The sequence below is a fragment of the Lactuca sativa genome, chromosome 4, assembly GCF_002870075.4.
Source record: "Lactuca sativa cultivar Salinas chromosome 4, Lsat_Salinas_v11, whole genome shotgun sequence".
Taxonomy (NCBI): domain Eukaryota; kingdom Viridiplantae; phylum Streptophyta; class Magnoliopsida; order Asterales; family Asteraceae; genus Lactuca; species Lactuca sativa.
Window position 1 is genome coordinate 61,930,177 of NC_056626.2, and position 15,083 is coordinate 61,945,259.

The 15,083-nt window shown below is 38.9% G+C and overlaps 1 long non-coding RNA gene across 4 annotated transcripts; it reads left to right on the forward strand.

Moving 5' to 3' along the window:
- Nucleotides 1-11,339: 11,339 nt before the first annotated feature.
- On the forward strand, nt 11,340-14,875 carry LOC111898757 (uncharacterized). 4 transcript variants are annotated; one of them, XR_006190347.2, is made up of 4 exons: nt 11,341-11,697; nt 11,759-11,919; nt 12,033-12,609; nt 14,485-14,875. It is a non-coding gene; the product is annotated as an uncharacterized LOC111898757 (long non-coding RNA). The 4 variants fall into 4 exon arrangements; XR_002852700.3 differs by having other exon boundaries at nt 11,342-11,697; nt 11,779-11,919; XR_002852701.3 differs by having other exon boundaries at nt 11,342-11,626.
- The last annotated feature ends 208 nt before the right edge of the window (nt 14,876-15,083 follow it).

The following is a 15,083-nucleotide window of genomic DNA, read 5'->3' on the forward strand; positions in this document are numbered from 1 at the left end:
ACTCTCCCATCCTTCACATCTTGCTAGTATTTTGGGCAGTTTCGCTTCCAATGTGATTTTTCATGGCAATAGAAGCATTCAGCCTCTTTTGGGTCAGAGGAAGGAGTGACGAAACATTTCTTGGTTTCACTTGAAGAAGAGTCGTCAAGGGTCCTAGCCTTGGTACCCTTCGAAGAGCTCTTTCTCTTCTTCCCTTTACTTTTCCCGATTGCCAAAACCGGAGCGGAGTTTGGATTAGGAGTGTTAACAACCGACTTCCCCTTAAGACCTATTTTTGCGGTCTTGAGAAGACCCTGAAGTTCGCTGAGTATGACCTCTTCCTTATTCATGTGATATGTCATGCGGAATTGATCATAGCACGATGGTAAGGAGTGCAAAATGATATCTATTGCAAGCTCCTCAGGGAAGTTCACATTAAGCTTCAGCAACCGATCCATATACCTTTGCATTTTCTGCATGTGGCTCGTGACGGATTCGCCGTCCTTCATCATGGTTGTTATCATAGAGCAGATGATTTCATACCTCTCTTGTCATGCACTTTGATGGTATCTTTCCATCAGATCTTGGTGCATTTCAAAAGGGTAGAAGTCCTCATAGGACTTTTGGAGTTCCGCTGTCATTGTGGCCATCAAGATGCATGTCACTTTGGTAGCATCCCTTTCATGTGCCTGGAAGTCAGCGATCTCCTAGGGACTTGCAGTGGTCTCATCAATCTCCTTAAGCTCCTTGTCGAGGACATATTCTTTGTCCTCATAGTGGGTAATCATCCTGATGTTTCTGATCCATTCATTGAAGTTGGATCCATCAAAAGTGACTTTCCCACACAAGTTCATAAGGGTAAAGGAGCCATTGGGATTAGGGCCAGAAGCAGCATTGTTTGAAGACATCTGAAGGAAGAGGACAAGATGAGTTTAGATATTAAGAGAGTCCTTAATAAAACACACAAATGTAATATTAAGGCTAGGATCCAATCACAATATATTATAACTTAGAAGAGGTATGCCGTAATCCAAGCTATAACATATTTGAAAGGTAGGTGAATGACGATTCACCAATTTCCACCACGAAAACCGAAATATTAAATATTAGGTTTTTGATTGGTTTCTTAGAAATTCCTAGATTCTTTTAAGATTCAATGAACTTTTCAAAGGCATGTTTCAATCTCGAGTGTGCACTCCAAGTTTTGTGATTGGGATACCGAGGATCACAAAACGAGGTATGAAGTAACCATGCAAATCACTTGGTACCCTTAAAGTTTATCACTCAATCGATGTGCCGGTAAACCACACACTCTCCACCGATACTATGATAAACCTTAATTCACCCTTTACCTACCTTGTTAAGTCAAAGTTAGTGTGCCGGTTAACCACACACACTCCACCAATGACTTAGACAAAGTGTAAAGTGTAATTTCATGGATTAGCACCTTATTCACATTTTTCCTAAAGTAACTAAGATTGGGAATTTCATAAAAGCATTTAGTTACTTTATAATATTCATGATACTTTTAATGAGAATTTATAAGTCCTTGTCCTACCCGTTCGGCTAACGACCCTCCACCAGTCAAGCAAGCGGTGGGTGAGAGTGTACACCCATTAAGTTGCCATTTTATAGGCAACAACCTTATACCCACCTTATAGACTGGCTTCGTGAATGAGGCGTACTAGCGGTAAGACGACTTTGATCTTATACATATATATATTATTATTAACTTAAAATATTATAAGTATAAGGGTTGAATTTTAACTTTTAAAATTCTAAGGGTTGGAACTAAAGTTTTAACATGACTTTACTTGTTCCAAAACTTGAGGGCAAGTTTTTTAAACTTTCAAAACTTTTTATTTCTTGTAACTTATGAGTTAATTAGGGTATTACAAATGAAGACTCTGCATTTTTATAACCCATATGTTCTTTTAATGGTTTTAAAGCAAAGTGACATTTGGTTTTCCATAACTTGAGGACAAGTTATGGACTCCATTAAAACACATAATGATCAAGAATAAATCTACCACATAGGTTACAAACAATTCCTATGATCATCTAAACATCATAAGATCAAGAACATGAATATGAACACTTTCATGAATCAAAAATTACACTTAAAACTTTGTAATTTTGATAACTGTCATTGTAAATGGATTAACAAGAACATTAAACCATCTAAAACAAGTTTTCAAGTACCAAAACAGTTTAGGGTAATGTTTCTAGTCCATTTCCAGCAACAAAAGTCGAAAATCTGCATTCTGAGGCTCCTACTCGTCGAGTGCACGAACCTACTCGGCAAGTAGGATGAAGATACACATGAACTCGGCGAGTCCCCCCATGGACTCGGCTAGTTCATCAGGAAGATTGCACAATATCGACTTTTTTCAACAATTCAACACAAATAACAAACAAACAAGCCTAGGCTCTGATACCACTGATGGGTTTTGAGCATTTTAACACTTCCTTAGTGTACATGCAACCCTAATAGCATTGGATCTATGTTTGTCTAATTATCATGCAAAGTTGAATTCCAAGGTTATATTCCTATCTAGCATTCATGGGGAACAATTTTTAACTTGAATGAAAGATAGAATAACTTACCTTGTTGTTGCTTATGTTCCTTGAAACCTTGTGAGCCTAGCACCCCAAGTGTGATGCCTCAAATGCTTCACACAACACCAAATGCTCTTGGAAAGACTTTTTAGAGAACACACACTTCTTAAAATCGGCCTAGCCCTCTTGTTTCATATGTGTAGCCGATTTTGGTGGAGAATGGGACTCTTATATAGTGTTGACACATCTAGGTTACACCATGTAAACCCTAATGTGTCATGACTCTTCATTTCCATGACCCATGGGTTTGTAACTCCCATGGAGCATCCTATGGGTGGAACCCAACTTGATAATCCATGGAGCCTCTTAGTCCACTATACAAGATATGGATGATTTACATAATCAACCCATATATTTAATTAGTTATCTTTTGATCACTTAACTAATTCTAAATTAATTCTTGATCAAACTAATCAAATAATATTATTAATATATTAGAACTTATAATATATTAATAATCTCCAAGTGTTATTTCTCTCATTTAGTCTATCCAATTGCATGGTGCCATGCAACCCAAATGGACCATGTCGGGTCGGGTCAAGTACTTACCAGAAATAGTTATGGACTTAGACAACTCATCGAGTGGATCCAGCAACTCGTCGAGTTTTCTGAGTAATTCATCCACTCGTCGAGTTACTTGTGTAACTCGTCGAGCCCCTTCACGTCTAGAAAACCGAAAAATCATGACAACCGAAAACTCATGAAACCGAAAATCCTACTCCTTCACCGAAATCACTCGGAAGACCCGAAAACTAGTAAACCTTACTCGACTCGTCGAGTCAGCTAAGAGACTCGACGAGTTCCTTCAGTCTCCTTCAAGTTCAACCCTTTCTAGTGGGATCTAAGGTTCCAAACTCCAGATCTAAAGTCTCCTAGTGCAGATACCATGTAAAGTTGCAAACTTTACGTGCATGCAAGGTGCTCCGAGGCTATAACTTCAAAAGTAGGCTTCTTACAAGGTTCTTATGCATGAAAAGGGGCTAAGCCGGATAAAGTAACTGACTCTATGTCCTTAGGGACCTAGAGAGGCCCAGATCTGGAACCATTTCCCTGTAATAAGTCCATATCTGAGGTTTGAACCCATTATGTAACCAAAAGTGACCACAGTCTACCATGAAATGAGATCTAAGTAATTAGAGATCAAGGTGGTAACTTTTTACCTCTAAATAAATTCTCACAACCCATAGATGATGGATCCCAAGCTTTCTCCTTCCTTTAAGATCTTCTATCTTCAAGTTTCCTTCTTCAAATGCACAAGTTTCACTCTCTAAGGTCCACACATACTCAAAGAAGCTCAAATATACGACTATGGTTTCTCTCTGGACTGTAAGGACGATAAGGGAGGCTACAAATGACCCATAAGTCCTTTAAATAGGGTACCAACCCCTAAAATTTAGGGTTTCCCTCTACAGAACCTACTCGTCGAGTCAAGCCTTTGGAATCGTCGAGTAGGGTTAAAATCCCGCGTCCACCAAAATGTCCCTACTCGCCGAGTCCACGCATAAAACCCTAAAACTTAAATAAATTAAGTAATACCTGGAGCAGGTGTTACAAGTCTCCCCACTTGAATTAGACTTCGTCCTTAAAGTCTGCTGGTCCGAATAAATCCGACTAGTGGTCTTGCATCTCGTCCTCCGGCTCCCAAGTCCACTCAGAGCCCCTGTGGTGCTGCCATTGCACCTTTACCAGCTACACTTCCTTGTTCTGTAGAACCTTGGTCTTCCTATCTAAGATTGCAACCGGTCTCTCAATGTAGTTCAGGCTCTCATCCACCTGGATATCATCGAGTGAAACAACTACGAACTTGTCAATGACACACTTTTGAAACTGTGACACATAGAAGGTGTTGTGGATTTGGCTAAGCTCATCCGGTAGATCCAAGCGATATGCCACCTTGCGCACCCAAGCCGTAATCTTGAACGTGCCTATATATCGGGGCCCTAGACAAATCCTCTTTCGAAACCTGATGACCCCCTTCCATGGTGACACTTTTAGCAGCACAAAGTCCCCCACCTGGAACTCCAGATCCGACCATCGCCGGTCAGTATAACTTTTCTGACGGCTCTGCGTGACTCGCAACCGATCACTCACTTGTAGAATCAACCCGATAGTCTTGAGCAGTACCGTGGTGCTCCCCATCACCCACTGTTCAACCTTGTCCCAACAAACCGGAATCCTGCATCTTCTACCATACAACATCTCAAATGGAGGTCAGTCAATACTGGCATGGTAACAATTATTGTACGAAAACTCTGCCAGTGGAAGGTACGTATCCTAACTCCCTCCAAAGTCCAACACACATGCTCACAACATGTCCTCAAGTGTCTAGATCGTCCTGCCACTCTGGCCATCTGTCTGGGGGTGGTACGCCGTGCTAAAATGCAACAGAGTGTCCAGTTCCTTGTGGAACTTCTTCCATAACCTAGATCTAAACCGAACATCCCTATCAGAGACTACCGACACTGGCACCCCGTGTCTAGCCACCACCTCTCGCACATAAATATCCGCCAACTTCTCAACGGATATACTCTCAGATATCGGAATAAAGTGGGCACTCTCCGTCAGTCTGTCTACGATCACCCATATGGTGTCCACACCCCTCGCCGTACAGGGTAACTTCATGATGAAGTCCATACTGATCTCTTCTCATTTCCACATGGGAATGGGAAGCGGTTGGACCTTACCATGAAGCCGTTGATGCTCGAACTTGACCTCCCTATAGGTCAAGCACCGCTCCGTAAACCAGACGATCTCCCGCTTCATGCAGGGCCACCAATAACTCTGTCTCAAATATCTATACATTTTTGTAGCCACTGGATGTATAGAGAACTTGCACCTGTGTGCCTCTTACAATATCATCTGTCTTACCCTTCCAGTCACCAGTACCCACACCCGGCCACACTGTGTCAAGAGAGCACGATTATTCTTAACAAACAAACAATACTGTCCACGAATCTGCTCTATCTTCCAATTCTCCTTCTTCACCCCTCAACCTGATCCTCCTAGATCATGTCCAATAATGAAGAGATCACCGTCATCCTCAAAAAGAAATGTTCCCAATTGAGGAACCTGATGCCTTGCGGCTCAAAGCATCGGCCACTACGTTGGCCTTCTCTGGATGGTACAAGATCTGACAGTCATAATCTTTCAGCACATCCAACCACCTCCTACACCGCATGTTGAGGTTTTGCTGATCCACCAAATACTTCAAGCTCTTATGATCAGTATAAATAGTGCACCGCACTCCATATAAGTAGTGCCTCCAAATCTTAAGGGAAAACACCATTTCCCCCAATTCCAAGTCGTGAGTGGGGTAATTCGCCTCATGAGGCTTCAACTGCCTTGAGGCATAAGCTATCACATGCCCCCTCTACATCAATACCGCACCTAACCCTGAGATCGATGCATCACAGTACACCACCAAATCATCTAACCCCTGAGGTAGCACTAGAATCGGAGCCTCGCATAACCTCGGTCTAAGGGTCTCAAAACCCAACTGCTGATCCGCGTCCCACTGAAACATCACATTCTTCTTGGTCAAGCGAGTCAAAGGCACATCAATCTTCCTGGATGAATCTCCGATAATAGCCTGCTAAACCCAAGAAGCTACGGATCTCGGAAGCATTCTTCGTTACTTCCCACCGCATCACTGCCTCAACCTTGGCCAGATCAACTGAAATGCCTTCCTAGTTGATGATATGCCCCAAAAATTGTACCTCTCGCAGCCAGAAATCACACTTGGAGAACTTGTCATACAGCCTCTCCGCCCTCAGGGTCTCTAAAACCTCCCTCAGATGCTGCTTGTGTTGCTCCTTGGTCTTAGAATAAACCAGAATATCATCAATAAAAACGATCGCTGACCGATCCAACATCGGTCTACACACCCTGTTCATGAGATCCATGAACGCTGCGGGGGCATTGGTGAGCCCAAATGGCATCACCACAAACTCATAATGCCCATACCAAGTTGTAACACCTGTTCCACGTATTACTTAATTTATTTATGTTTTAGGGTTTTGTGAATGGACTCGGCGAGTTGGGAGTCCAAGTCGTCGAGTAAGGACATTTTGGTGGACACATGATCTCGACCCTATTCGATGATTCGGAAGGCCCGAATCGACGAGCAGGTGATGTAGAGGGAAACCCTAAATTTTAGGGGTTGTTACCTTATTTAAAGGAGTTATGGCTCATTTGTATCCTCCTTTATCATCCTTACAGTCTAGAAAGAAACCCAAGCTGTATATTTGAGCTTCTTTGAGTGTGTGTGGACCTTATAGAGTGAAACTTGTGCCTTTGAAGAAGGAAACTTGAAGATAGAAGAGCTTGAAGGAAGGAGAAAGCTTGGGATCCATCATCTACAGGTTGTGAGCATTTATTTAGAGGTAAGAAGTTACCACCTTGATCTCAAATTACTTAGATCTCATTTCATTGTAGAATGTGGTCACTTTTCGTTACAAAATGGGGTCTAACCTCAGATATGGACTTATTACAGGGAAATGGTTCCAGATTTGGACCTCTCTAGGTCCCAAAGGATATAAAGTCAGTTACTTTATCCGGCTTAGCCCTTTTTCATGCATAAGAACCTTGCAGGAAGCCTAGTTTTGAAGTTATAGCCTCGGAGGACCTTGCATGCACGTAAAGTTTGCAACTTTACATGGTATCTACACTAGGAGAGTTTAGATCTGGAGTTTGGAACCTTAGATCCCATTGGAAAGGGTTGAACTTGAAGGAGACTGAAGGAACTCGTCAAGTCCCTTAGCTGACTCGACGAGTCAAGTAAGTTTTACTAGTTTTCGGGTCTTCCGAGTGATTTCGGTGAAGGAAATAGGATTTTCGGTTTCATTAATTTTCAGTTTTCATGAGTTTTTGGTTTTTTGAACGTGGAGGGGCTCGGCGAGTTACACAAGTAACTCGACGAGCGGATGAATTACTAAGAAAACTCGACGAGTTGAGGTTATCATGGACTATATACCTTGACTATTGACCAGGGTTGAATTTAAGGGTGTCTATGGGATTTTGACGAGTTAATCACATGATGATTATTGGCGGTTGATTTGGAGCAACACGTCGGGGATTAGCTAATCTTAGCTTGTCAGTTCTACATTTACGAGAGGTGACTACATGCTCACCCAAAACATATACTTAATACCTTCAAACAACACTTGTATTAAAATCATGTTTATGAAAGGGACTATACACTCACTTGATAAGACAATGATCTGACAGCACCTCATCTATTAAAATAATCTTTTCCGATAAAACCGGGACATTTTCTCCAAAACCAGGCTTTATGCGGGCAGAGTTTCAGCTCGTAAACTTTACTTCTCGGGATCTTCAAGGCTTCGGGACTCGCTTCAGGTCTCGGGAGGATTCTAGGGCTTCGGGGGTATAATTTGCACATATATCGATGAAATAAGGGTGAGAGAAAAGAGATTTTGCAACCACAAACGGCTGCCCTTTGTGTTCTATTTATAGGGTGAAGTCTGCCGCGAACACATGGCGTTCCCCAAACGAACGCAGAGTGTTCCCTTCGAACGCGGTGCATAGGAGCGGGGTTCCGATCCTATCCCTTATCCGTTGAGTTAGCATCGATGTGGCCAATCTGGAGCCAAACACTGAATGTGACGCGTTCCCCAATTGAACGCGGGGCGTTCCTACTTTGGGATGCTTGCCTCGAACTTTAGAAATTCATAACTTTCGCATACGATCTTCGTTTTCGACGTTCTTTATATCCACGTGTAGGTGAGATTATGCTCTACAACTTTCATTTAGACTTCTTCGGATAATTTTGACTTTATTTTTATTAAATTATTTTTAGTAGGCCGGGACAGGAAAACTCCGTTAGAAATTCATACTTCTTCATCCGACGTCCGCTTTCATCTGTCTTTTCACTGTTGGACTACCATCAACGATATCTTCGATTCCTGTTTAGATTGTTTCGTCCAAAACTCACTCGATCTCAAATTCGAACTTCGGGTTGGATACCGCTAAGTCGAAACTTAGAAAAATCATAACTTCCTCATACGAAGTCAGATTTGGACGTTCTTTTTATGCACGCTCTCAGTTGAACGAACTCTACAACATTCATTTAGATCGCTAAGGCTAAAAATCATTTTATCATAAATTCACTTTTTACGTCACACAGCGTCGTGTCGGTTCTGTCGCGAAACTTTGACAGGTCATAACTTTTTCGTTATAACTCGGATCTCGGCATTCTTTATATATCCGGAATCCTTGTCACAACCACTACAACTTAGTTAAGATTATTCATTCTAAATAATCTTCTACCAAAAAGTCATTTTTGACGCTTATCGTCTCTAAATTGACTAGCCCTGATCTACAGGCATTACATTATTGTTATCTGTATAGTACGGTTGGATTGAGGCAATACTTCTTTGTATGTTAAGCCAAAAAACTCGTGAATAATCCAATCATAAGCTGAGGGTCGGGAGGGCAATCCAGACTTATGATGTACGATCGGGAGCAATCTAGTCATAAGTCGAGGGACGGGAGGGCAATCCAGTCTTATATTGTGGGCTCAAGGGAAATCCAGTCTAATGTTTTGGGCCTAGTGTGCATGCATTAAATACATACTGTTATATGTGGTACTTTGGGGAGACTCACTAAGTTTTAGCTTACAGTTGTTGGTTTCGTGGTTTTAGGTACATCAGATGATCGGGGCAAGGCGAACACAGAATCATACACATTTTCCTACTGATATTTGTGTTGAGAAATCTTGATTATCTGATTTTATGACTATGTTTTTGAAATAATGTTTTGTATGACTTATGGTTTATGAAAATTTTAATCATGCTTTTAGGGACGTTACACCTTTGTACCTTCGACACTTTGGCAGATATTGAATACAGAACCACATGTACCATTTAAAATATGACCTCTGCATATATAATCATTATTTTCTTACATTCTCATCCTTCTAGTTTGCTCTAATGTCTCAACTTCAACCTCCTCCAGCATAGGGGTACTCAATACATACACTGCCTTCAATGATGTCAGCAAAAAATGATGTCAACAAAAATGCATCTTTCTCTACCAATACCTGAAGTCATTGCCTTCTAATTTCTCAAGGTTGTAGAACTTTATAGGCATATCTCTTATTGACTCAACCATTAACACAAATAGGATGTATTAATTCGATTGTTTGAACCGATGAACAAGGTAATGGTGGTACGGATATCCGACTTTTTGTGGATTGTGTAAGTTCACGTTCCGAATTGATATTTCGACCTTATGCCTAGGTACCACGAAATCCAATCTATGATAATCCTCATGACACATTCGAATCTAGGCACATAAACAAAACCAAAATGCTAGAGAGAATTATAAATATCCAGAGACCGAGAGAGTCCACAATTAGTTAAGAAAATCGTTTCATATCTTCTTTCCTTAGAACGTCTAGTTATAGCATGACAAAATGGGTCGTTGCAATTAAATTAATTGTAGTCATTTAATTAAACTAGTTGTAATAATTTAATAGTTTTTAATGCAATCATTCAATGGTTTCCACAACTAGCGTAACCGCTAGTTTACTATAAATTACCCATTAAATACAATTTGAATTCAAGATTCAAAATTAACGAAGTTGTCAATTTTCCCACCGCCATATTCATTCTAGAATCTAACTGATCTTATATAAGCGTGTACCCCGCACCACCTAACTTAAATTAGAAACAATTAACAGTTCCCCTTGACGCTCATATTAAGAGCTTCTTATGTGCAGTCTATTAGCGTATAGATCAACAAAAACGAGGTTGGCTTTATTTCCAATGTTTTGCATTTTAATTCGTCTGATAAATATACAATCTTCTTCTACCTTTTTTTTAATCAAATTTGATCACGTGGGATCAATATGGTTTTCTAGATGAATCTCAACACTTTTAATTAGAAATTGAATTTATTATTACCAACTTAATGACATATAATTTTCAAGATTATTCAGTTTGATTGCTTGTCTACCGATTCTAAAAAATAACATACTTCTCTTTTCGAGATAGAGCTTAATTTCTTACCATGGAGGGTGCGCTTAAATCGATTGCATGTTGGCATAAACTTGATCAATAAAAGTATTGATATTGACTCGACTATTTCCCCATGTTTGATTCACATATTGAGTCGATCATTTGATTATTACTTTCCCAAATGTCATATTTATTTGGAGCTAGCCACTACTAGAAAACGATGTGGGTTCCTAGGAAAACATTCCTATGGAATTTTGGAAATAGTATTTTACTAGGGATTTCTGATGGTTTTTTCCTCAGAAAAGCCCTCGTAGGAAAATCTTTCCGATGAATTTTCCTACAAATTTCCGAGAAAAATATTTTATAGAAAGTATCGATAATTTTCCTACAAAAACACATTTATTGTGAAAATAGGGATTTACGAGGAGACATTATTCCTAGGAGTTTCCAAGAAACTGTGGATTACGACAATAGTTTCGACACTTTTGGTCCTATTTTTTGACATATTATATATATATATATATATATATATATATATATATATATATATATATATATATATATATATATATATATATATATATATATATATATATATATATATTAAGATTTTGAAAAAAAAAATTAACAGTAAAGTGGAGGATCTTTGTTTCATTTGGTCCCTGTAGTTTTATATAAATGTTAAAAAAAAAATGTCTCTTTTTGCTTTTATATCATTATCTATATTCTTGATGGGTTCTTTTGTCATATCTATATTGTTAGTAGAGAAGTGTCGTTTTTACGTACGTGTAGTCATCGGCTTCTAACACCACGAACATACGTGCCTTCTTCTCTTTCTTTCACCGCCTCATCTTTTATTTTCAGAGGTTTTTCTTAAATGTTGAATTTTGATTGTCCTCTTCGTCTGCTCCCATCTTCAATTGAAGCTTCCATCACCGTTCACATGCTTTTCTGGTAAATGGAATTGATCCCCAAAATACACAGTCTCTTCTCTTCTTCTCGCCTGACCATCTTCCCTCCGCTTGTTACTAACTATAGAAATGATTTAGGTAATTGTGAAGGATCGAGATGACCTAATTCCTTTTCTATTTAATCAGGCACCTTACCAGCTTGCTACAAGGTAATTATTATTCACAGACCATTTGATTATGTTTTTATATCTAAAATATTTATGTTAGCAGTGCTTGTGTTTTTTCGTTAGCGATGAAGGATGGGAGGTTAGGGTTACGGAGGATGCTACGGCGGAGGGTTCCAGAGTGAAGATCGATTGCGACAGAGGATGCAAACATCAAAATCCATTATCGACTGTAGACTGAATGATTGAAGCTCCGGAATCAATGAGGTACGTTTTGGATATTTTTTTTTTGTTTTCAACAACTCTAAAACCCTAATCTTGAAATTATCTATAAAGATAAAACAAAGTCGACTCATGAAATTTAACTTTTTTGTTCTTAGGTGTAAGTATTTTTCAAGTTTTTGGAGGCGTTGTTTAGCTATTTGGACCATCTTCTCTTCGCCAACGTTTGCTTAGAAGAAGAAAATTTGTTGAGAGAGATGAAGCAACTGCAGGTAAAACTTAATACTCACATGTGACATTTTTTGTAGGATCTTTGCCAGTGAAACAATGATGAGTTGAATAGGGCATGAAATTTAGTATTATGCATTCTACGTGTTTGATATATTGTCTCAAATAGAGAGGAAGATGTTTGAAAAAGTCTAGAGGTGACTTTGAAGTTTTTGATGGAAGAGATGCTTCTCTGGTGATGTATGAAATCAATATTCGTATTTTTGTTCTTATATTTTTATGGTTTGTGTAATTTTCGATTATACCTGTATTGTCGATTCTTTTAGAGGTCATTTGTTATTTGCCTGTTAAGTTTTGGATTTTGTATGTTTCTTTCTTAGATTGGATTTCTAAGGGCTGGGCTTTGTTGTGAATACATATTTTAGCCGTTTTCAGGAAGTATTGTAAGATTGGATTGAACAGCTTTTTTTACTTGGAAATACACCACTCATACCCTTTCTCCAAGATGTATGTTTTAATTTAATTAACACAAATTTAATATAGACAAAACTTCAAAAATGGTCCATGTGGTTTTAAAAAATATCAAGTTTAGTCCCTAAGTTCAAAAAACCTCACAGATCGTCCTTGTGGTTTCAAAACTTTTAACATTTGGTTCTTCCGGCTCACTCCGTTACCATTTAGTCTTTAAGTCAGGGGCATTTTTGTCATTTCATTACCCAGGGACCATTTATGAGGTTTTCTATTATTTTTTTAAATAAATACATGAATTTAATATGCAAGGGTCCCACCTCTCTCTCTCTCTCTCTCTCTCTCTCTCTCTTTGGGTTATGCTGACACCAATCTTATCTCCAAGACTCTCCTTCACCTGTAAACAAGAACCCATTTACTAATTAGGTTAAAGGATCCAACCTAAATCTAGCAGTATTTCAATAGATTGTATACTCGATGTTTTCAGGAACATGTGAATTGTGATTGTAAATGTGCACTCTTTTTAGCTCCTTGGTGCACTTATTTGCTCGTTCTTCTGCAACATCAAATATCAGTCTCCATTTTGCAAGATCATCTCAGTGAAATCAAAGAGCCTCGACCACCCTTCCCCTCCCTAAATGTCTCTTCACCTTATGAAAAGGTTACATAAATTTCAGTACAAAACCTACTACCACCCCTATATCGGAAGGAGTTCCTCAAATTGCAGTCGAAGCTCCAATTTTTGGTTCATGTAACGTAATTAGAGGCATCATAAGGGTTCTACAGCGATTCATATACAAAACCCAGGTGTCATCTCATCTTATTCAACTCCAATTCGGGACTTTCAACTCCACCACTCAACATCGATGGAAGAAACCAGCAGTCATTGCACAAACTTACTTGGAAGACAAAACCAGAACCTAAAGGTCGACAACCTCATGACTAATCTACGCAAACTCAGCTTAATCATAAGCTTCGAGCAACCCAAATCTCTTCTCTGACAGAAGGAAGAAAATCAGTTAAATTTTAGAAAAATTTGTGAGAAAAAGATATAGATTTGAGGCTACCGGAGGTTATCTGAGGTCTTGGTAAGCTGCCTTAGGGCCAAATCCCACTTTCACCCCTTCCGAGCCCCTCAGTTTCATATTCCCTCTGTAGTACATTTTTGCAGGTTTCGTAACTTACAGGAGCAAAACATTAGATTGAATGAAACTCAAGTATAAATCACTCCAGTCTAGGTACAATGTCCCTTGATTATGTGTTGTTGAAGAGAAGTCAACATTTTAACTTCATATGCTTTTGCAATTAAGGATTTTATGCTTCAAATAACTGAAATTCATTACTTCTGGATTTATTACTTCTAATATTCTTCTCCAGATTCACCTCTATCTCCATGTCATACATCTTCTGGTGGTATTCTAGTGTTCATCTCCAACAACCTCACAGTTACCAGAGAAAACGGTAGATAAGGTGGCTATCGGTGGGATATAGGGTTTTGTACGGTTAGGTTTGTGGTAGATGGTGGAGGTGTTTCTCTAGAGGGCAAAAAGAAAGAAGATAGATAGAAGAATCAAAAGGATTTTAAGAGAGAGAGAGAGAGAGAGAGAGAGAGAGAGAGAGACCCTTGCATATTTTATTTATTTATTTATTTAAAAAAAATAATAGAAAACCTCATAAATGGTCCCTGGGTAATGAAATGACAAAAATGCCCCTGACTTAACGGCTAAATTGTAACGGAGTGAGACAGAAGGACCAAATGTTAAAAGTTTTGAAACCATAGGGACGATTTGTGAGGTTTTTTGAACTTAGGGACTAAACTTGATATTTTCGAAAACCACAGGGACCATTTTTGAAGTTTTGTCCTTAATATACTTATTAATATTATTAACTACTTTTTTTTCGGTTACAATTCAGGTCATTCAAAATATGAGGGATTCAGATAATTCCAAGACCACCTCATTCTTGTTGGATGATGACTCAAGGTTGACTTATCAGAACTAATTTCATTTTGTATTTTTTTTTTGAATTTTACATGCTTTTATTCTGAGTTTTACACACAATACTACGAAGTTCTAGGGAGACGATATTGTTTTGCAAATCAACAGGATGTTGGGTTATTGAACATTGCTCAGTGTGCATTAACTGTCTCATTTGCCAAGTTGATTAATGAAAAAGAGTCTGATTATGCCCTTGAAAGGTAATTTGACCCTTTTGCCCTTTTCTCCAAAACACAAACTTATAGGTAATGTATTTTTGTAATAAACCATTTGCTATAAGATGAATGCAACAGATGCGTTTAAACTAATTATTGTGACTACAAGTTACAATTATAAAAATAGATTACTGGAAAAAAAGTGCAATAATGTACTTCCATTCGTCGGTTAAGAGAAAATGAAGTGCATGGAAATGTGATCGTTACCAAGGGCTTGGCTCACAGACAGGGGTGTGGTGCCTTCCAACAGCTACCCATGGTGATGACTTCGGATGATATTTTGTATTCAAAGTACAACAAA